The following is a 24,288-nucleotide window of genomic DNA, read 5'->3' as shown; positions in this document are numbered from 1 at the left end:
CAATCTGTATGTGCACCGTAATATCCCATTGAGGTAAGATAAGGATGTTGCACAACTTTGGCCTGTATTTTGCCACTTTCATCAGAAAATTAATGTCGTTATTTAGTGCTATACTTGTGCTCCCTAATTGACATGCCAAATCTTACATTGAAGGCGAAGCTTGTCTGTTTGAACCAAGTGATGAAGGGGAAGAACAAGTGGAAGAAAAACAAAAATCAACTCCCGGTCCTGTAATGAAGCACTGGAACTGTGATGACACAAGTAATGATATAGTTTTGCATCTTAATTTATTGCTATGGCTGGAACGAGCAATTTTTTTGCCACTGATTTGATGCCACTCTTAATGTAATATGTAATTATCTCTACTTGTGCAAATAGGGATCTCCTTTGAAGATACAATATATTTTAGTGGAACTGCACAAGAAGATGTTGCAAACATGAAACTAATCAAAGAGTATATAGTAAGCATGGCAACCATAGTAGATAACAACAGATGGTTCCAGAGAAGTGCTTGATCTGTATGGTCTGCACACTACTAGGAAAAGGCCTACTAGTGGTGCACCAGTTTTGCCTACTAATGGCGCACTACTGGTGCGCCACCAGTACCACGCCACTAGTATTTTTTACTAATGGCGCACCACTGGTGCACCATTAGTATAGGCCATGGTGCGCCATTAGTATAGGCCACGGTGCACCATTAGTATTTTTGAATTTTGAAGGCGGGAAAATAGTAGTGGCGCACCGTCTAACCCCCACCGTGCGCCATTAGTATTTTTGAATTTTGAATTTGGATCTGGATCGCGATTATTTTTGCCCATTTTTTGCTCTTTTTTTGCACGATATTTTTTCAAATTTTGTTCTCGTTTTTCGATCTTGTACGTTCTTTTGCCGTGTTCTTTTGCCGGAGAGGAGTTCGCCGGAGAGGAGGGCCGAGGTCACCGGAGAGGAGGAGGAGGAGGTCACCGGAGAGGCGCTCACCTACATCGCCGGAGAGGAGGAGGAGGTCGCGGGAGAGGAGTTCACCGGAGCATCAGAGAGGAGGAAGGAGAAACCATGAGGGGAGGGGAGGAGAGGAGGGAGGAGGAGCTCACCGGAGAGGAGGGAGGAGGAGATCACCGGAGAGGAGGGAGGAGAAACCATGAGGGGAGTGGAGGAGAAGAATGAAGAGGTAAAGAGGAGAGGACCACGCCGAGCCATATATACGGCATAGTAATGGCGCACCGTGGGCAGGTGCGCCATTACTAACTTTTTTTTATTTATTTTGAATTTTGAAGGCGGGAAGATAGTAATGGCGCACCATGGGCAGGTGCGCCATTAGTAAGTTTGAATTTTTTTGATTTTTTTCCCTCTCCAGATCTTAAAAGCCCCGTATCTTTTTTTTTCTGTTAGGTTTTTGAGGATTTTGAAAATGTTACTGGGGTTCCCCTGGTTAAATTCGGATGTATCTTTTCGAGTAGATGATTTTTCATATAAAAAACTTTTTCATCCGAGTTCGTATGCAAAAGTTATGCCCATTTTACAAATTCTCGAGAGATTTTGCAAAAAAGTCAAAAATTCATGTTTGTAAATTTTGCTAACAACTAGACCACATATCACATGGGAATCTTATTTTCTTTTATTTTTTTGACAACTCTATCATTTTCTTTTTTTTTTGAAACTGAAAAGGCGGTCCACAAGGGGGGTGCATTCGGGGGAATGTTTGGGCCAAACTACTAATGGCGCAACTAGTAATGGAGCACCACACCCACGGTGCGCCATTAGTACTTTAAAAAATAAAATAAAATAAATTTTTTGAAACATAATTACTAATGGCGCACCGTGGGAGTCGTGCGCCATTACTAGTTTAACTAGTAATGGCGCACTATCCCCTGGTGCGCCATTAGTAGTTTTGATAATATAAAAAATATAAAATATTTTACTAATGGCGCACCGTGGATGTGGTGTGCCATTAGTATTTTCACACTAATGGCGCACCACATGTACAGTGCGCCATTAGTGTCCATATTGGCTATAGCTGTTTTTGTAGTAGTGACACAATAAGCCTCTTGACAAAGATTGTTACTCGCCCACGGATTTCATCCATATGATTGAGCTTTGTCATCTCTATTGGTGTTGTGCTACTGTTTAGATACTGTCATGGGAAAGTGATATTGTCCTTGAGAATTGCTTCATCTGTGCTGTTTTAAATATTTCCTTTCCTTTTTTCGAGCAAACAGGAATGCTAGCATTTAGTTGTCCTCTTGTCTTTGCACAACAGGATCATCCTCCTCTGAAGAAGAATATGGAGTACGTGAAATGACTAGTTCCGATTATGCCAGGATGAAGAAGCCCTGTCTATCTTCTCATCAGAAGGAGCAGTTGAAGGATTGTCACATTACTCCCCACAAGACCAAAGTAACTTCAATTCAGAAGGACTGACAGATCTCCATCTTTTTTGCTGTGATGCGCAAGTACAATGTTGTTCTAGGATTCCTTCCGGTGAGTTCCATTATTTTTAAAGTGTGCTCTACATGGACCATGTAGGTGCGTGTTTAAACTGTCAATTCATAGTACAATTTGCTTTATACTAATCACTTATTTTGTATTTTTGCAAACAGGGGTGCTCAGCTTGATTTCAATGGGAACTGCACAAAATGTTCATGAATACATCGGATCATTCATTTCCACCACAAGAATGGAGGTGCCGATATGCTCAAGGCGTTGCAACATATAAAGGCGAAATCATACAAGCTACGCGCGAATTTGGTTGATTTTGGTGGAACTGCACAAAAAGAACAGTTGGTTTATTTAGCACGAGGTGCCATGTCAATGTCCGAACTGATGGCAAACCCTGCCCGTTCCACAATCGTAGGCATTTGATATTTTGGAATGGGAAAACCTTTTCAAAGTTTGCTCATTGATGTACGCAAAACAACACGCATTTGACATTTTCGAATGGGACAACCTTGTCAAATTTTGCTCATTGATGTTAGCTGGAAGACATGCGTTTGATATTTTCGAATGGGACGCCCTTTGCTGTCAGCAACATCGATCGATTTTTCTTTATTGTTTAGTTGTGAAGTAAATATTGGCTCAGACATGTGAATTGCTGAGACGCATAATCATCGATTGTTTTGAATGTTTTCTATGAATTGCCAGGCCTGTGTGTTTGATTGCAATGTACAAGAATGCTAAAAAGCAGCTCAAACTAAATTCGGATGTATCTTTTTGAGTAGATGAATTTTCATATAAAAAACTTTTTCATCCGAGTTCGTATGCAAAAGTTATGCCCATTTTACAAATTCTCGAGAGATTTTGCAAAAAAAGTCAAAAATTCATGTTTGTAAATTTTGCTAAGAACTAGACCACATATAACATGGGAATCTTACTTTCTTTTATTTTTTTGACATTTCTATCAATTTCTTTTATTTTTTTGAAACTGAAAAGGCGGTCCACGGGGGGGAGGGGGTGCATTCGGGGGAATGTTTGGGCCAAACTACTAATGGCGCACCGTGGGAGTGGTGCGCCATTACTAGTTCAACTAGTAATGGCGCACCACACCCACGGTGTGCCATTAGTACTTTAAAAATAAAATAAAAATAAAATTTTTGAAACATAATTACTAATGGCGCACCGTGGGAGTGGTGCGCCATTACTAGTTTAACTAGTAATGGCGCACTATCCCCTGGTGCGCCATTAGTAGTTTTGAAAATAAAAAAATAAAAAATATTTTACTAATGGCACCGTGGATGTGGTGCGCCATTAGTATTTTCACACTAATGGCGCACCAACACATGGTGCGCCATTACTAGTTAGTAATGGCGCACCACATGTATAGTGCGCCATTAGTGTCCATATTGGCTATAGCTGTTTTTGTAGTAGTGACACAATAAGCCTCTTGACAAAGGTTGTTACTCGCCCACGGATTTCATCCATATGATTGAGCTTTGTCATCTCTATTGGTGTTATGCTACTGTTTAGATACTGTCATGAGAAAGTGGTATTGTCCTTGAGAATTGCTTCATCTGTGCTGTTTTAAATATTTCCTTTCCTTTTTTCGAGCAAACAGGAATGCTAGCATTTAGTTGTCCTCTTGTCTTTGCACAACAGGATCATCCTCCTCTGAAGAAGAATATGGAGTACGTGAAATGACTAGTTCCGATTATGCCAGGATGAAGAAGCCATGTCTATCTTCTCATCAGAAGGAGCAGTTGAAGGATTGTCACATTACTCCCCACAAGACCAAAGTAACTTCACCTCAGAAGGACTGACAGATCTCCATCTTTTTTGCTGTGATGCGCAAGTACAATGTTGTTCTAGGATTCCTTCCGGTGAGTTCCATTATTTTTAAAGTGTGCTCTACATGGACCATGTAGGTGCCTGTTTAAACTGTCAATTCATAGTACAATTTGCTTTATACTAATCACTTATTTTGTATTTTTGCAAACAGGGGTGCTCAGCTTGATTTCAATGGGAACTGCACAAAATGTTCATGAATACATCGGATCATTCATTTCCACCACAAGAATGGAGGTGCCGATAAGCTCAAGGCGTTGCAACATATAAAGGCGAAATGATACAAGCTACGCGCGAATTTGGTTGATTTTGGTGGAACTGCACAAAAAGAACAGTTGGTTTATTTAGCACGAGGTGCCATGTCAATGTCCGAACTGATGGCAAACCCTGCCCATTCCACAATCGTAGGCATTTGATATTTTGGAATGGGAAAACCTTTTCAAAGTTTGCTCATTGATGTACGCAAAACAACACGCATTTGAAATTTTGGAATGGGACAACCTTGTCAAATTTTGCTCATTCATGTTAGCAAGAAGACATGCATTTGATATTTTCGAATGGGACGCCCTTTGCTGTCAGCAACATCGATCGATTTTTCTTTATTGTTTAGTTGTGAAGTAATATTGGCTCTGACATGTGAATCGGTGAGATGCATAATCATTGATTGTTTTGAATGTTCTCTATGAATTGCCAGGCCTGTGTGTTTGATTCCCATGTAAAAGAACGCTAAAAAGCAGCTCAAACTCTTTGTTCCTTTTTACTTCGCATGTTAGATTTCATTCAAGTCAGTTGATTTTACATTGTGAATGTTCATACTTTTTTCTAAAAGATTGGTCAAAGTAGAGATACTTTGACTGCAGACAAAACTTGTATGCAGACTAAAAAGGACCGGATGGAGTACATGTGAAACTGCTGCAAACGAGGTGATCACCCTGGGAATAATCCTAGTACGTATTGTTTTGCATGTTCATCCAATGCCAGTGATACAAGAATGCGAACTAATCGAACTAAATTCATTCATACACGGTCGGATTTCATATAAACATGATGTATTTCATTACATTTCATACATTCTTCAACTAAAAAGGGGTGCGCTGGAGGTATAATTAATTAACGGAATCTACCCACCTGTGTTCGGCTGAGCCGAACAGAAGCTTATTCTCCAGCGGACTGAGCTTCAGTGACTTAACTGCAGGTGCAGTTGCGTAACTGACATGTGACCCAGATGCCTGTTGGGCCCACGTGTCAATGACCCTACTGCACCAGCAGTTAAGTAACTGAAGCAGCGTCCTTCTCCAACATAGCTCTCCGACTCCATGTCGCCGCCAAGAAGCTAATCGGCCGTCAATGGTCAACCCGCCTAGCTTGGCTTCAACCGGAGGGTAGCAGCGGTGGCCTTACTTGGACCCGAGCGGAGGCAACCTACCGTGTTCTACTCTTTCTCTTTTTTGTGTGATGCGGCCTCGTTGGCAGCGGGGCGGGGCCTCGACGGAGCCGGCACTGTCCTCTATCTCGTTGCCGGCGGGGCGGCGCCTCGGTGGAGCGGGGGAAATCCTCCCCCTCGTTGCCGGCAGGGTGGGGCCTCGGCTGAGCCGGCGATGTCCTCTGCCTCGTTGTTGGCGGGGCGGGGCCTCGGCGGAGTAGGGCCTCGCCTAAGCCGGCGAGGTCCTCCGCCTCGGTTCCGGCGGGGCGGGGCCTCGGCGGAGCCGGCGGTTTCCTCTACCTCGTTGTTGGCGCCGCGGGGCCTCGGTGGAGCAGGGCCTCGTCGACTCCAGTGGAGCGGGGACTCGTCGGAGCCGTCATTGTCCTCTGCCTCGTCATTGATCTCACCAAACAGCAGCTCGCCCGCTTCATCGCCCTCTTTGTAGGCGGCCGCAGCCTCCACCACTCGCATGCGGTACCGCCTGCGCTCGAGGCGGCCCTCGCGGGCGGAGCGGTACGAGTCAAGCAGCACCTCCTGCTCCGCCCGCTCCGCGGCGATCTGCTCCTCCGCCTGCAGGTGCTCCTGGAGGAGATGGTGGTTGTAGGCGGCATCGGCATGCGCCTCCCGGAACTGCTCTCCTGACGCTTCTGCCTCACCGTCTCCATCTATTGGGCACGGGCCTCGCCAATGGTCATGGTGCAATGCACCGGCGAGGATGGCGCGGAGGAGGGGGTTGGCGCCGGATCGTCGACTACCATGTTATCCATTGGGACGTCGTCGTCCTCCGGCTGCCTGACGGCCAGCCAGTCTGTAGCAAAGGCTGCCATCTCCTTGTGGTCTGTCGTCCACCCGTCCCGTAGAGCGCTGGAGCGCGAGGAAGCCATGGAGGGCAGTAGTGGTGTGGATAGCAAAACGGGAACGGAGGCGGATGACTGCGGCTATGGCCGGTGCAGCAGTTTATATAGCAATGGTGGGCGGCAGAGGGACGAACGTGTGGCGCCGGAGTAGCCGCCTCGGCAACCACGTATCATTAATGTGGGCGGCAGACGGACGTACGGACGACACTTGAGCCATTTGAAGGAGGAGCAATCACCTGCACTGGGAAGCGGGGCGGGCGGCGCTGACCATTTCGGGCGGAAAGCGCGCGTGGGCAAGGGAGGCGGTCTGGGTGTGCCACGGTAGTGAGACTCGTGCTTGGCAGCGGGTCAGTCCGACAGCCAGACATGCTGGCTTGCCAGCGAGCTTGCCGAGCTGAGCGTCGACAATCAGATGATGGACGTAGCTTCCAACCAGGAGCCGGAGCCACTGTCCAAGCCGGTTCATGCCGTGTTCACCATAGAGCAGGTGTGGCCGCACTTTGATGCCCTAATGGGGGAAGAGCTACCAGCGCAGGAGGACATGTGCTGCAACCTTGGTCTCCTCAACGAGCACCGGTGAACAAGCGAACGACAATGCTGTCACGGACATGTGGCCCTATGATCCTGGCTTCCCGAATGAGCAGCGGGCGCTGTATTAGACCATCTGTAGGGCCCGCGAGGCCCTCTCTGTCGTCCTTCGAGTTGTTGCACTCGCCGTGGCGCCGCCGTCTCGCGTTGTCAACATGGTCAACAGACATGAGGAATGAGGAGATGACTTTACTTGGAGAGGATGATAGTGGGGACGCACCAGGGCCATAGCCGCACGTACGCAAGTGCCTCCTTATTATATACAACTATAATTTTTTTGCTTCCTCCTGGTTTCCTGACATCACGGTCCCACACCATTATCAACCTATGTAGTCAATAAATGAGAGAATTGCACAAGGACCGGCCGACAGCTGGGACCAAGCAGCTCGAGCAGTATTTGTGTTTTTGAGGTGTGAGCACTTCAGAGTTTTTTTCTTGAGCGATGTATTCGTTGTTCTTCAAAGGAGAGCTGGGTATTAACCGGGCGGGATATGGCCCGTCTAGCCCAGGCCAGATATCCAGCCCAGATATTAAATTTTTTTCAAGCTGAAAATGTCTAGCCCAGCTATACTTTTTTTGAGGAATAACCAGGCAAGGTCAACATGTTATTCTCTGCCCCGCTGGGCTGCAAATCTTTCCAAGGAGGGATGCATTAGGCTTACCAAGAAAATGGGCTTTAAGAAATAATAAATGGGATGTAACTATAAAAACTGGGCAGTAACTATAAAAAAATGCACCAAACACGTAATTAGTTTATATTTTTTGGATTTTGAAAATTTTAATTTCATTAATTGTTGCGCACGCAATGTTTCGTTGGATTTTTACGTAATACAAATTTATATTGAAATTGTATTTAATCTGACTAGAAATTTTGGGATAAAAATATTTCGGATCCCATCAAAATGTGGGAAATTTTATTGAATTCTGTTTTGAACGGTTGGTTGAAATTATTAATCGTTGTCCTAGCTAGAAAATGGGTTGTACTTTTAACAAACTGTAAATGGGCTATAGTAAATTAAATTAGAATTCAAAAATGGGTTGTACATTCTTACAAATCGCAAATGGGCTATAAGTTCTCTTCCACACACTTGTGGGCCTACTAAGTTGACGCGTCCCCTAAAAAAGTAAGTTGATGCGTATGCAAGGCTTTGTCAACTTTTAGTCAACGGTTCTAGCAACAGTGGCCGTTGGATGTCCATCCAACGGATGTCGTGCTTCTTCTTCAATCTCGGATATTCTAGTTTCCGCCGCCCAAAAAATTATTCCTCCCCCTGACATCTGGGGCGCACCATTTCGGAGGCTGACCTGTGGGCCTACTAAGTTGACACGTACCAAGGGCTTTGTTAACTTAGTCAATATAAACGATTCTAGCTGCAGAGACCGTACAATGTCCATCCAATGGCCGTAGTGCTTCTTCAACCTCTGGTCTTCTTGCTCCAGCCGCCCAAAGCAGCGCCGGTCGTGCCGCCTGCTCCTGCCTCCCATGGCCGGTTGTGCTGCCGCGGAGGCCTCACCGCCCCCTACTACTCCCACCGCTGGCCAGGCCCTGCGGCGACGGCAGCCTCACACCGCAGCCGAACCAGTGAACCCTCGTACTCTTCTTCACGTGGGCATCCACTTCCACGTCTTCCCCGGCTCCGGGTCGTCCCCTTCCTAGGCCTCGCCGTCGTCCACCGCCTTGGTGCTCTCGGCGCGGCGTGGTCAATGTGGTCAACAACCGACTTCCATCAGAAGAGTACTGTACATGGAGAGGCTGACAGCTGGGTCCATGGCCGCACACAAGGAAATGTCTCCTTATTACGCGCAAAATAATGATTCCTCCACCTGACAGCAGGGACCCACCGGACGGGCCCCCGTATTTCGCGAAAACTACATTTCCCCCTAACTGCTGGGACCCAGCAGCTACATCTTCGCACGCAAGGAAGTGTGTCCATATTACGGGCAAAAAAATTTGATTCGCCCCCCTGACTGCTGGGACCCACCAGCTACATCTTTGCACGCAAGGAAGTGCCTGACAGTCGGGACCACCTGGTCGAAGCGTACGTAGCATTGTCATTCTGGTCGCGAACGTGTACGTACGTACGATCGGTCTGTCTGCAGGCTGCAGCGATGAATTGTGGCCGTGTAAGGAAGGGAACGTGTCGTAGTAGAGGCGCGCACGTGTCGTAGTAGAGGCGCGCACGTAGCATGTACACGTATGTACAGCGGCCAGGGTGTAGGAAAGTAAATACGGCCACGTACGTACATACGAACGGAGTCACGAATGCGTACTCGCGCATACATACGGCCAGGACTCGTGTACATGGCTGGGTCGGAACGGAGAAACTGCGTCGTCGTCGTGTTCATGGGGAGGCAACGGAATGCGTCGTGTTCATCGGGAGGCAACGGAACGCGTGCTGTTCATCGGGAGCCAACCGGCTTGGACGGAACAGCCAATGGAAACGGGGCCTGGCGTACCGCAGAACGGAGGAAATGGCCTTGTGTTCGACCGGCCACGGTCGAAACGGGATCCTGTTCATCGGGATGAGTCTGGCGTATCGCAAAACAGAGGAAACGGACTTCTCTTGGACCTCCTACGGTGGAAACGGGGTCCTGTTGATCGGGAGGGGTGTAGCGTAACACAAAATGGAGGAAACGAACTTGTGTTGGAGCGCTACGGTCGAAACGGGGGTCCTGTTCATCGGGAGGGGTGTGGCGTACCACAAAACGGGACTCCACGGGATACTGCTCATCTCCACCATCGACCTCCTCCAACCTCCACGGGCTACTGTTCAACCACCGTCAACCTCCTCCAGCCTCCACCTGCGACTGTTCATCCACGGGTTCATGTTCATCCAGCCTCCACCGCGCGCTCCTCCACCGGCTACTGTTCAACAAGCCCTCTCCACGGGGTCCTGTTCAACCACCCCTCCACGGGCTACTGTTCATCCAGCCCTCCACCGGCTACTGTTCAACCAGCCCTCCACAGGGTCGTCCTGTTCATCTAGCCCTCCATGGGGTCCTGTTCATCCACCCCTCCACGGGTTCCTGTTCATCCACCGGCTCGATCGATCGGGGTCCTGTTCATCCAGCGGCAACGGCCTCTACTACCACGGGGTCCTGGTCATCGAACCCCCCACCGGGAACTGTTCATCCAAACCCCCCCCAACAACACTCACTGTTCATCCAGAGGCAGCATCGATCGGCTTCAGTTAGCAGTAGTAGCGAAAGAATCACTCAGGTTCAGTTAACAGCAAGGGATCGATCGATCGCTCGGGTTCAGTAACGCGTAGCCTGCAGTGCAATCGCTCGGGAGCCCAACGCCTCGCTCAGGTTCAGTTAGAGCGCAATGCCTTGCACACACGCGCGTACGTACGAGAAAAACACGCATCGCTCGGCCCCCGACCACCCACCGTAACCGGGAACTCCCTCGATATTTTCTTCGCCCTCGCTTCTACCATGGTTTTTCCATCATGGACGACCAAAGAATGTCATGCAGTTGCGTCTCCGGCCGGCCCAGGATGAAAAGCCCATTTTATGTCATGATTTTATTTCATAGGAGTAGGAGCCCACCACATCTATGATGATACCGGGTTTTTTCACAATTATCGTCATAGAAGTGTCATAAGCATGACAGAAAAAATTCATTCGGCCCAAATAGTCACGGATGTGTCTTTCTTTGTAGTGTTCCTCTTTCTTGATCAATTTCTTCTTGGAAGTGACCTCTTCATTAGCAATATAGTCCTCATCTTCTGAATATGAATTCCTTTTCCTCCTCTACCCAGTAGCAGCCTTAGGCAAGTTGCTAGGAGTACTTCTTCTCCCATCATCATAGCTGTCAGAGGGACTACTGCCCTCACTTAAGTGAACCTGTTCCTCAGACTTGTTTTGACTGTCACTGTTGTCTGACATGGGTGAAAGCTGAAAGATGACCCTGTGAATAGATATAGTTGAGACAGAGTGGATGAGCATCACAAAGTGCAGAGATTTTGCAAAACAAATGAGTCAAAAACTTAGTTTTAGTTTTCTATAGAAGTCATTTCGGAGCTACCGATTTGTTAACTCGGTGACACCGAAGCAATATTAGAGTCTAAACTAGTGAAATCGGTCAGACCGAGACACAGTTTGGTGACTCCGGGATTGCTAGGGTTTCACTGAGAATCGAACTCGGTCACACCGATTTGTAAGTTTCGGTCAGACCGAAAATTAGATGTGCAATGGCCTGGGCCAAATCAGTGAGACCGATTTCTACAACTCAGTCGGTCCGAGATGAATTCGGCGGAAACCTAACCCAAAGTTTTCTAATCAAAACTAATCTAAAGAAGTTTTTGATTGGATAGAAGTATCTCAAACGTGGTAAGATTCATGGCATTGACCTAAGTGCAGGAATTAGAGGTAAAGATTGCACAAAGGGGTCGAGTTCATACCCTAACTCGGTGGTGAACTCGCTACGGCGCCAACGGTGGCAAAGATTCCGTTGACAGCGGCAGAGACCAGCGGCGGGAGGTCACTGGCGATGGAGGAGATGATCCGGAGACCTCAAGTCGGCAGAGCTGGACAGGCGCGGGCGAAGGGTTTCAGAGAAATTTCCAAAATTCGACCCGTGGGTATATATATCCAGACCCTATCGGTGTGACCGAGTTGAGCAACTTGGTGGCACCGAGATGCAGAATCGCAAGCGGTTACTGCAACTCGGTGAGACCAAACTGTTCAAATCGGTTGCATCAAGATTGAAACCTAGATCAACTCAATGAACTTGGTATGACCGAAAGGAATGAATCGGTCAGACCGAAATACATCAAGAGGTTTTGGAAGTTAAAGTCTATGAAGAATCAGTTGCTCCGAGTGCTCCTCACCCAGAGGATTCGGAACTGACTAGATCAAACTTTGTGACGTAGTATGAATAGAGAAAAGCATAGATAGCTAGAGGGAGTACTTAGGCATTCTTGTCCATCCATTTGGCAAAAGAAAAGAGCAAACAATCAAAGCAACAAATGGATGTCCTTGAATGAAGAAATGTATGCATCCATCATGCTCACACAATAAGATGGCAAATGAAATATGTGGCAAAGCATGCACAAACACTCTAGCATCTATCAAGCAATTGGCAATGATTAGGTCATCTATATATGAGTATCTTGATTTAGGAGTCAAATGAGAATATTTGATCATAGGTCATACTCATTGTTTAAGCACAAGTGGGGTTAGCACTTTTACATAAATCGTTGTTGTGTTCACACCATTAGAGTTGCTTTAGCTCAATTCTTAGAGTAAAGCTCCCCCAGATGTGATATCTCCTTTTTAGAGGGATGAACTAACATTGGGTTTTGTCGATGATGACTTCACGTAGATGTTGAAGATGTGGAGCCTCGGTGTTGATGTAGATTATTTGGAGCAATCCATTTGACTGAGTTGTACTTTCAATACCTACATGGGTTAGTCCCACAAGGAACAAACAAGGATATCCATAGACATAGAGTGAAGTACACACAAGATGATTTCCATGAAAGCATTAGCTTACCTTGTCCCTTGACTTACCAACACGAGGGTTTGTGACTCCTTGAACTAGTGCAAGATCTGGAAGTTGCTTGCACTTGTCCTTGCCAATGAATATGAGTGAAGTATGTTGGCGGAGTCACCCTCATGAGCTCTCTAGTTCTTCTTCTTCGGGACCCACATCATCTTGACGGGAATCCTCGGGGTTGTAGATGTACTTGATGAACTAGAACTTGACGTGGTCTTGGGAACCCACTTGACCAAGGCCTTTGGATCTTCTTCAAAAGCATCAATCTCCTCTTGAAGCTTGCCCTTGCCTTTTAGGTTGTGGTCTTGTGGTGGAAGATCATCTTGAGCTTGTGTCCCCTTGAAGGAAGTAGGATCATACATCTCTTGTTGAGGAACAAACTTTGTCTTGGGGTATTGATCTTCTTCCCACTCAACTCCATTGGCATTGAACTTTCGTTCAAAACCAACACCTTGATTCTTCCGGTGCCTCCCTTGCTTGCGTACAATTTCCTCAAATTGCTTACTTCCCTAGTGGATTATGTGAACAGTAAATTCCGCTGACAACATGTCCCATACCAAAATAAAACTGAATCAAGTACACTATTATGATATTCTATTTCTCTAGAGAAAAGAACCTCCCAATCAATTAGCACCTATGTGCAAAGAGAGCCTTGGCTCAGTGGTTGGGCAATGCGGTTGTGCAGCCTAACGACCCGAGTTTAATTCCTAGAATTGACAGGTGATGCACAGGGGTTTTTCCCCATTTATTGAGGATCAAGTGTGATGTGTGGTGGAACCACTCATCAAAAAATATCTTGATACTAATTTAAAAATTTTTGAGGACCATGTTTATCTTGGTACTCATACTAAAATGGCCGTATGCATCCCTAGTTGGTGCAGAGGCTAGGGAAGTGAAATTCTCCCCCAATTTTCAGATGGAAGACAGTACTTCTGCATCAAGCATGCACTAGGGAACACCGCCACCGCCGCCGATTAGACATGGGCGACGGGCGTGAGTCTCCGCCACCGCCGATCCAGCCGGAGCCACCGCCGCCGCTCCCGCCGGCCGATGGGGAGGGCTTGGGGGCCGACGGAGGGGGGATTTCACCGCCGCCGATCCGCCTCGCTGATCCGCCTCGCGGAGAGACGACTCTGCCTCGGCCGCCGCTGCGGTTGTCGCCGGATCCGCCTCTTCCTCTGGATGAGATGCGGCTGGCGCTCGTGGTGGCTCCCGTCGCGGCGCTCGATCTGCCCTCTTCCCCGGCTTCTCGTCGAGATCCCTCGACAGAGGATCGGGATCGGGGGTTTTTGAATCCTACGAAATGGTACGTGCGTTTTGAAGATGCTCGAGAGGTGGGGAGATGGATCAATGGCCTGATCTACTCGCACCCGTCTCGTTGGATGACGATCCGAGATGAAGAAGGAGAAATTTTGGCCGGACGACATCTCAACGTTGACGAAGATCTTGCTATCGGTAAGTGTTTATCGATTGATTTTTTCCATATCGAGGTTCTTGAGTGTGTGCAGGTGCCCATGGAGTGCGAAGAACAAACTGTCGTAGTTGATCTTACGGAGGACGACGACGGACCAAAGCCTACGCAGCGGTTTGGGGGACGTTTCTGGATTCTTGATGATGAGGATGAAGACGATGATGATCTGCCGGAACCGACAGTTCGGCCGCCATCTACGCGTGGCTTGGTAACATCTATCCCCGTGACTAAACCTTTGGTGAGTTGCAAGAAATCGTTATCGCTCGGTACTCCGGTTCCTTCGCAGAAGTCGAAAGTGAAACCATGGAGTGGACCGTTGCCGAAGGTGGGGCCGCCGGCTATCACCTTGTCCGACTTTTTTCGTCCCGAGTGCTGGACGAGAGTGACTAGGAGAAAGAAGAAGGGTGGTCGGATGGTGTCGCAGCAATTGCCGGCGGTGACCGGTGCGCGTGATATTCGGGCGGCCAGATTTGCGCGTTTGAATTCGCTTTTGGGCACAGATGGGCCGCAAGCGATCGATGGCGCCGTGGGCTTGGCCAGTACTGGGCTAGATGCCCAAGCGGCTGGCCAGGCCTGCGTTGCGGCGGGTGTGGGCGACGTGCATGTGGTGGCCTCGAGTCGGTCGCCCCCTCATGCACGATCTCCCTCCTCCTTTCACCCCGTGCATGCTAGGGTTCGCCGTCGCGGAAGACCTATTTTTCCGTCGGCGTCCTTGCGCCGTATTGCACCGGGAATCGCCGGCGTTGGCCACCGCCTGCCACCTGGACCTCGTCCGGCTGCGATGCCGCCAAAGCCGCCTCCGCCGCGGGTCGCGCCGGCAGTGAGGAACCCGACCGGGGCCGCGGGGGTCTCCGCTGCTCAGGCTGCGGCTGCTGCCGCGCCGGCTCGCGCGCGGGCTGCGCCTCCGCCTCGGGGGGCTCCGCCGCCGCCTCGGGTGGCGCCTCCTCCGCATCCGGCTAGGGCGGCCCTTCCCCATCCACCTAGGGCAGCGCCGCCACCGCCGCCCCAATGGCCGTGGCTGAGGCAGATGGCGGGTGGTCGCGATGGCTACAGCCAAGGCTCGATCGGTCGCGGGGCGGGTGCATCTGCGGGAGATGATCGTAACCCTCCGCGTGGCCAGTGGGGCGATGATGGATATGATGCTTATGGTTCTGGTCTGCATCGGGGCTCTTCGTCTACCGAAGGTGGCCGTGGCTATGCTTGGGTGGACAACGGCAATGCCAACGAGGGTTTCCAAGGACCGCCCGACAACTTTGTGGAGGGTGCGGTTGGCCCTAATAACCGCTCTTTCCAGGGTCATGTCCACGGAGGTCGGGGCGGGAACCGGCGTCACCTTCCGCCAAGGCAGCCGAAGACTTCTGTCGAGCCGGAGGTGGCTGGCGGTGGGTCGGCTCTACCACAGGTGGCGATGGAGATGGTTCATGCACTGGCCGCAGCCACGTTGCCGGAGCCCATGCAGACTGGAGATTTTGCTTCTGAGCAAGGTACGGAGAAGTCCGAAGTTGACAAGGCGTCCAAGTGGGCGGCTAAAAAGAAGAAGCTAACCTGTTTCCGTTGTGGTGAACCGGGACACTTTTTGGTTGAATGCACTGAGGAGTTATGTGACTTGTGCCGGAAACCTAAACATTCAGTTGCCGAGTGTCCTCTTATGTTGGGGCCTAAACCTTCCGTTCAGATATACGGGGTTTGCTGCTCGGAGTTGATGTTTTTCGAGTATCCCAGTGTGGAACCCTTGGCTCCCGCGGTGGAGACCTCCTTCCCCGGTGTGGTGAAGGTGGTTCATGGACCGTTGACCGAGGCGCAGATCATTCAGCAGTTGAGGGAGCTCGCTCCGGGTAATTTTCAGTGGTCGTTGCTCAAGCTCACAGATACAACTTATAAAGTAGATTTCCCGTCTAAGGAGGATCAGCTGAGAATCCTCAAGTTCGGTATGAGCAGGGTCACGGGCACTAGTTTTGTGTTGAAGTTTGATGAGTGGAAAAAGAAGGAGCCGCAGGGCACGCCGTTAACTCAGATTTGGGTTCGCTTCTCTGGGGCACCATCTGATCCCCTGGACAGCTTTTTGGTGACGTGGAGCCTGGGTTCTTTGATTGGCAAGACTGAGCAGGTGGATATGCAGTTCACACGTGCTCACGGGGTGGCGCGTCTACTTGTCAGTGTTGCTAACATTGAGTTCCTGCTAGACGTGGTGCCTTGGACGCATGAAGGCGTTCTGTATCAGTTGGATGTTGAGTATGAGGATCCTAACCTTTTCAGTGAGTTTGAGGATGATAATCCCATGGACACCTCTGAGGGAGGAGGTGCTTCGGGGAACCAGGATGATACTGCTAAGAGTGATGATGATAAGGCCAAGGGGCCTTCTGGTCCGTCTGATTCTAGTGACACTGCTCCTGTTGGGTCAACTGGTGCGGTCCCGACGAGCACTTTGCAGCTTGGTTCCTTGGGGGCGTTCTCGGCTCCGCCTAGGCTTTGGTGCGACCGAGTTGATACTGTAAGCCCTGTGGTGAGTCCGTGCGTGACGAAGCCTGTTGAGGTGGGAGGTGCCGAGGGGCAGGAGGCCCCTCCCTCTTCTCTTACCTTTCCCCCGGCTATGGTGGAGGTGGCTGCGACGGTGGTCTCGGTTGGAGGTGACGGGCAGGAGGCCCGGCGCTCCGAGTTGCCGTCATCGTCGGCGCCGAGGGCGAGCTCGGCGTTCCCTCCCTTGAGGCCGGCTGCTTGCGGAGGGGTGGGCGTGCAGGAGGCCGTCGTATCCCCTCTTGCCAGGACGCGTTCTGCTTCGGAGGGCGGGTCGGGTGGAGTGGCCGTTTTATCGCCACACTCCCCGGATCGCCCCTAGGCTGGTCTCGCCGGTCTCGGCTTTCGACGGGACTTCCATGGACAGGCCGGGGGAGTTGTCTTCGTCTTGTGGTGCTGCGCCGGTGGTCCCGGCCCAGGTCACCGCTGTTGGGGGATGGGCAGGAGGCCTTTCCCCTAGCAGAGCTTCGCGCGAGGAGGTCATCGCCTTTGGTGGGATCCCGGATCCTGTCTCTGAGGGGAGGCGGATCAGCGGGAGGCTGCAGGAGCAGCCGGACGTTGATGACATGCAGCTGAGGTGTGCTATGAGGGCGGCCAAGCTGCGTGACGTCGAGATCTCCACTGGCATGTCTGTTAATAAATCGAATTCAATTATGCATTTTACCAATGACGAGATTGTTCACAATGCAAACCAACTAGGAGTATCACTTGGTAATAATGATATAGAGATCTCTAGGTCTGTTAATGACATTCTTGATTTGGAAGCTGAACGAGCGTTAGAAATGATTCGTCACATAGCTGCTGTTAAGCCTGTGAATGAGTCGGAGATTGATGCGCTTGGGGTTAGGGCTCTTGATGGTTTGTGTGCCGATCTTGACCCCGCGGTACCGGAGACGGAGGAGGAGGAGGGGTATGCCTATCCTGAGATCTCTAACCATGTAGATGAGTCTTTGGTGATTGCAGCAGAGCCCGAGTGTGGTGTCCGATCTGATGATCGCATTAAGCCTAAACGGACTTGGAAACGGAAGGTTTATCCAGTATCGGCTGTGCGTAGAAGTGCTAGGATCCGTACCTCTAAAAAATTTCATGATGAAATATGAGAGGCATTTTCTAGAACAGCAGAGGTCTTAAAGACTTGGCTAAAAGAAGGTTTCTAGCGGATGCTTCTCTTGAACATCATTTGGACTTTATTGCTTTGTCTGAGACTGGAAGAGGCAACTTCACTCCACAATTTCTTAGCACTTTATCTCGGGGGGTAGATTTCGACTGGCATTGCCTCCCCCCTCAAGGAAGATGCGGTGGGGTTTTACTTGGGGTTAAGTGTGAAACTTTGGAAGTTCGGAGTGTAGTTTTGGGAGAGTTTGCAGTAAAGTTTCGGGTCAGAACTAAGGCCGATGGATTTGATTGGGCTTTGGTGGCGGTTTACGGAGCCGCGCAACCAGAACTCAAGCCAGATTTCTGGGCTGATCTGGTCCGTGTCTGCGGTAATGAGCAGCTCCCTGTCTTAGTGGGGGGTGATTTCAACATTATTCGAAGAAGGGAGGAAAAGAATAATGAGAATTTTGATGGCAGATGGTCATTTATGTTCAATACTATCATTGAAAGCTTGGATCTCAGAGAGATAGAGCTCTCGGGTAGGAAATTCACTTGGGCTAACTCGTTACCGGTACCGACTTTTGAGAAGCTTGACCGTGTTTTAGCTAGTGTCGAATGGGAACAGAAGTTTCCCCTGGTAACAGTGCAGGCGTTGACACGAGGTATCTCGGATCACACGCCGCTACTAGTTGACTCGGGGGCTCAAACTCATGTGGGTAACAAGAATATTTTCTCATTTGAAATTGCATGGTTTGAAAGAGAAGGATTCCTCGAGTTGTTAGCTAGAGAGTGGGCTAAATACTCAGGAGGAAGGTCACCCATTGAGCGTGGCAATGCAAGATTCGTCATCTTCGAAGGTTCCTTCGTGGATGGGCTAAGCATACGCATGGGATATATAAGGCGGAGAAGGAGCGACTCCTTCTACTTATTCAGACCCTTGAAGTATAAGCTGAAACTTCTATCTTAGATACCAATGAGCTGGAAACTAAGATGGAGGCTGAGTTGCGGCTGAAAGAGCTTCTCCGCGAGGAGGAATTGAAGTGGGCGTTGCGAGCTAAGGTTCGCAAAATCGTCCAAGGCGAGGATAACACTCAATTCTTCCATATGATTGCTAATGGGAAGAATCGTGAGAAGAGAATTTTCCAATTAGAACAAGACGAAGGAACGATAGTTGGTCAAGAAAACCTGAAAGTTTACATTACCAACTATTATAAGCAGTTGTTTGGACCTCCGGAAGAGAATTTTGTGTCTTTAGATGAGTCAAGGGTTGAGGATGTTCCTCAACTTGAGACTGACGAGAATGAGATTTTGACTGCTCCCTTTACGGAGAAAGAGGTGTTTGAGGCCATCACACAAATGAAATATAATAATGCTCCAGGACCGGATGGGTTTCCGGTGGAGTTTTATAAAAAAATGTTGGCACTTCATTAAGGGGGACCTGATGCCGCCGATGTTTCATGAGTTTTTTGCTGGACAGTTTCATTTGTTTAAGCTGAATTTTGGAACGATAACTCTTCTTCCTAAGAAGACAGAGGCCATTCGCATTGAGCAGTTCAGGCCTATATGTCTGCTTAATGTTAGTTTCAAAATCTTCACCAAGGTTGGGACGAACAGACTTACGCAGATTGCGCATTCAGTTGTGCAACCGTCCCAGACTGCTTTCATGCCAGATAGAAATATCCTTGAAGGGGTTGTCGTCTTGCATGAAACGCTCCATGAGATTCACTCAAAAAAACTAGATGGCGTTGTTTTTAAAGTGGATTTTGAAAAAGCATACGATAAAGTTAAATGGCCTTTCCTTCAACAGGCTTTGCGTATGAAAGGATTTGACACGGCCTGGAGAAACCAGATTGAATCCTTTACGCAAAAAGGGAGTGTAGGGATTAAAGTGAATGACGATATAGGTCACTATTTCCAGACACACAAAGGGTTAAGGCAAGGAGATCCCATGTCACCGATCCTATTCAACATAGTGGTTGATATGCTGACTATTTTAATAGGAGGGGCTAAGGATGCGGGGCAGGTAGGTGGCCTTGTTCCGCATCTAGTTGATGGCGGTATCTCCATCCTTCAGTATGCTGATGATACTATCATCTTTATGGAGCACGACTTGGCGAAAGCGAGAAACATGAAGCTTGTGTTATGCTTATTTGAACAATTGTCCGGGCTCAAAATTAACTTCCACAAGAGCGAATTGTTCTGTTTTGGAAGAGCTAATGATGACCAGGAGGCGTATAAACAATTGTTCGGATGTGAATTGGGCACGTTACCGTTCACGTATTTAGGTATACCCATTCATCATCGTAAGCTGACTAACAAAGAGTGGAAATGCATCGAGGATCGTTTTGAGAAGAAACTGAGCTGTTGGAAAGGGAAGCTCATGTCATATGAAGGGCGATTAATTTTGATTAATTCGGTCCTCACCAGTATGCCTATGTTTCTCCTATCCTTTTTCGAGGTCCCGATGGGTGTCAGGAAGAGGCTAGACTTCTATCGATCTCGATTCTTTTGGCAGAGTGATGAGCTTAAACGAAAGTATAGGCTTGCTAAATGGGATATAATTTGTAGGCCGAAGGACCAAGGGGGTCTAGGTATTGAAAATCTGGAAGTCAAAAACAGATGTGTCCTTAGCAAGTGGCTGTTTAAACTTTCGTCCGAGACGGAGGCTACTTGGGCTCTGATTTTGTGAAATAAGTATCTTCAGTCTAAAACCTTGGCCCAGGTGACAGTGAGGCTGACTGACTCACCATTTTGGAAAGGATTGGTGAGAGTCAAGCCACTCTGTTTCAACAGGACAAGGTTCTTAGTCGAAAATGGAGCTAATACGAGGTTCTGGGAGGATACGTGGCTTGGGGAGACTCCCCTTGCACTTCAATATCCTACTCTGTAAAACGTTGTTCAACGTAGAGAAGCTTACGTTGCAACCGTCCTACAATCCACTCCCCTCAATATTATTTTTCGGAGGACGCTAGTTGGAAATCGTTGGGAGGCCTGGCTTCTTCTTGTAAGACGTTTGATGGATGTCCAGCTGTCTCAGTAGCCAGATCAGTTGTATTGGAAACTAACTAAGAACAGCGTGTTCTCGGTCAAATCCATGTATCTGGACGTCATAAACTCTAGCGTCATTCCTTCCTCGAAGCATGTTTGGAAAGTAAAGGTACCTTTGCGAATCAAAGTGTTTATGTGGTTCGTGCACAAACAAGTTATTTTGACTAAGGATAATCTGGCAAAACGCAATTGGGTGGGTTCTGCTAGATATAGTTTTTGTGATCATAACGAAACTATCAAACACCTCTTTCTTGATTGTCCGCTCGCTAAGATTCTACGGCGGTCGATTCATATTGCTTTTAATATTAATCCACCTACTTCCATCAACATGTTATTTGGAACGTGGCTTGATGGGGTTGACTCCGATACAGCGAGGCACATTCGTGTTGGCGTTTGTGCTTTATTATGGGATGTCTAGAACTGCAGAAATGATTTGGTTTTTAACAGATCAACGAACATTCATTTTTTGCAGGTTATCTTTAGGGCCACAGCGTTGATCCGTATGTGGTCGCTACTCACTCCGACGGAGGCCAGGGAGCGTTTGGTTACTGCGTCTACCCGATGAGAGATGGTAGCTCAGGATATTTTCAACCGGTTTGGATGGCGATCATGTAATAGGATAGGCATGTAGTGCTCCTATTTTTATTTGCCAGCCGGTTGTGGCTTTTCTGTTTAGCTCTAGAGCGTTTGTTTATTACATATTTCGAGACTTGGAGACTTGTTGCTGGATATTTTTATTAATAATATGAGCCGTATGCATCTTTCTAATGTAGAGGCTGGGGTAAAACCCCTTTTCGGAAAAAAAGCACCTATGTGCATTCACTATAAACTGAAAAGACAAAAGAACAAGGAACCTGAAATCATACTTGAGATTACCAAGCCAACACTATAAAACAAGCGGTGTGCGATATGCTCGCCTACCGGACTTTTGTTTAAGTAAAAGACCAGTGATTAATCTATATAAATTGGACGATTACTTGGCTTCTGCTTGAGTACATACGCAGTGCTATAGTCCAACAGTAAAGTACTGCATCTATCAAATTCAGGGCATAAGAAGAATTTATTAGAGTTCACAAGTACCTGACAGTCACATGCCGACACATTTTCCTTTCCATTGCTCTTCTTAACCTGAGACATGAAATATCTAGATTTAGATTGAAACAGGGAAATCTGTATAGAAGAATAACATATATAGTAATATTATAAGCTGTTTTGACCTATACATACCTTTCCTTTCTTGATACAAAGGCACTTCAAACATAGCAAGCTCAGTAGTTGCCTAAGTTCACTAACATGACAAGGATGATATACAGATACAGGCAGCTCAATGTACCCAAAATGCCCTAGAAGGTCATATTGACTTTATTAGTAACAAGAGAAAAGGGGATCCTGGAGTGCTAGAGGACAATGTTTTGGGGCATGAAGGAAAACTAATAAGATTTTGTTTTAGAACCTTCGGATTTGCCATTTTCAGAGGCACCACATGAGTTGCATTCTCCTGTTTCGAGTGGTAAGCCAAGGAAAGAATCCCTAAGCTGTTTTGGTTGAGTAACAGGACAGTCATTTGTAGAATACGTACGCTTCGGAACATAAAATTTTGCATATCAGTAATGTTCAAAAATACAAATACTCCTTGCAAAAGTATAACAAATACGGTTATACAAATACTCCTTGCAGAATATACCCATTAATTAAATGATTATACATGAAAAAAATAAAAGATTAATCCATATGGATGGAGGAGCATGCAACATCAAGTACTAATTCAGTCCATGAAATCCACATTTATAGCTTAGCTAACTGAACAAGTGACAATGTCCCTGTATCAATGGTCCACGAAAGGAAATTAAAATGCCAGAACTCAATACTAATATATTATCTATAACACATAGGCCCATAGGGTGCTCCCAGGCCATTTATCTTGCAAATTTAAAGTTATTGCAACTGTTGAAAGCATATACCAATCACATTGAATGATTTCAGATAATAATGAAACAGAAATAAGAATTTTCATCTAGACAGCATGCAGAAGCAGTCCTCTCAACTGTGCTCCCTTATTATGAGTAATGTGAGAGATCACATTGCCAATGTTTTTAATTCAGCATGCATATATCTCTACATGCCAGCATGAATAGTAAAATCAACAAGAAGAAGAACGTACTATCTCATGCTCGCTGGATAGGCTAAGCTTAATGCTCTGGATGGCACCTTCAGGGACCGATGGGTCCTCCTCCATCACTCTGCAACAGAAGGGACAAACTAGCGTCACAGATTGATTTCTAAGAAATTAAAGTAGGACAACTGATTGATTTCTAAGGTCCTCCTCCAACCTTTTCGCTAATTCTTATCAGTGAAGAAATTAAAGTAGCTGGACAACTGATAGATTTGTAAGTACCCAAGATCAAGAAGCCCACTATGGTGGCCTCAAGCATGCATGTGGTGCGTACATGAGCGCTAGTTGGGACTTGGGACACATGCATCGCTCTGTACATCACATGCATTTCCGCCCAAACCCCCCCGCCCCCCAAACCACAGAAACCTAACAAGCACACACACACACAAAAAAAGAAGGCAAAATCGATAAATCGAATACTCAGTTCGTAAGAGATCAAACCAAAAGTACCCAAAGTGAGCTGATTAATGGATCCTCGCGGGCGCTCCTCCAAAGAAAGGAGTATCTATCCTTTTGCTGCGAATAAGGCAAGAACTATCCAAAGCCGTCACAGGAACGCCGCAGAAGAAACAACAAATTTCCCTAGAAAAACCGCAATTTCCTACGGAAGCAGAGATGCGAACCGCGCGCATGAAGCTATGAACAGACCAAAGCCCGCCCCGCAAAACCAGAAACACATTCCGAGCGATCCACCGGCCCGTCCCCCGCTCGCCGGAATCAGCAGGAACAGACCGAAGCCCCGGGCACAGATAAATATTAATAAGAAAAACCCGCGCTTACTAGCTAGATGCTCCACCTCGCCGGCGCCGCCCGGTGGTCGCCTTCGCCGTGGCGCCTGACTTCCCTCCCAACCGGGCCCTAACCCTAGCAGCAGCAGAGGAGTCGGAGAGAGAGGAGAAGGAGGGTTTTTAGCCAGTGCGCCTCGGAGAAGCCAAGGAGAAGGTACCAAGAGGATGCTCGCTCCGCTTTTATGGCAGTGGAGGTGAGGCGTTTGGTGTGCACACATTTCGAGTGCCGTTCTCAAAGCTAGCCAGTGACATTTCACATGCTCTTTGTATTCCGAAATTACCTGGGAAGAAAACATGCAGCGAATAAGAAACTCCTGATTAGTGGACTTGCCTGGGAAGTCTAAAAGTTTACCTAACATTTTCTCAAAAACAAGTCTATACATAATAATGGTATATTATGTCCACTAGTGTAGGCGGTTAGATTTGTATAATAGTCTTTTTTCTGTGTATCTCCATTGTATAAGGGGTTTCTTTCACTTTACCCCACATGTATATATATATGCCTTTGGCCCTCAGTGAAAGTTAGTTGATCATTATCCAACATGGTATCGGA

General features: G+C 47.8%; 1 long non-coding RNA gene across 1 annotated transcript; it reads right to left on the bottom strand.

Annotated features, from left to right (window-relative positions):
- Positions 1 to 22,230: 22,230 nt before the first annotated feature.
- On the bottom strand, positions 22,231 to 23,863 carry LOC123142872 (uncharacterized). Its single transcript, XR_006470611.1, has 3 exons — positions 23,728 to 23,863; positions 22,936 to 23,014; positions 22,231 to 22,354 (listed from the first exon to the last, which is right to left on the bottom strand). It is a non-coding gene; the product is annotated as an uncharacterized lncRNA (long non-coding RNA).
- Positions 23,864 to 24,288: the final 425 nt, after the last annotated feature.

Source organism: Triticum aestivum, chromosome 6D, assembly GCF_018294505.1.
Source record: "Triticum aestivum cultivar Chinese Spring chromosome 6D, IWGSC CS RefSeq v2.1, whole genome shotgun sequence".
NCBI lineage: Eukaryota > Viridiplantae > Streptophyta > Magnoliopsida > Poales > Poaceae > Triticum > Triticum aestivum.
Note: the sequence above shows the minus strand (reverse complement) of the source record. Positions and strands in the feature narration are given on the sequence as shown.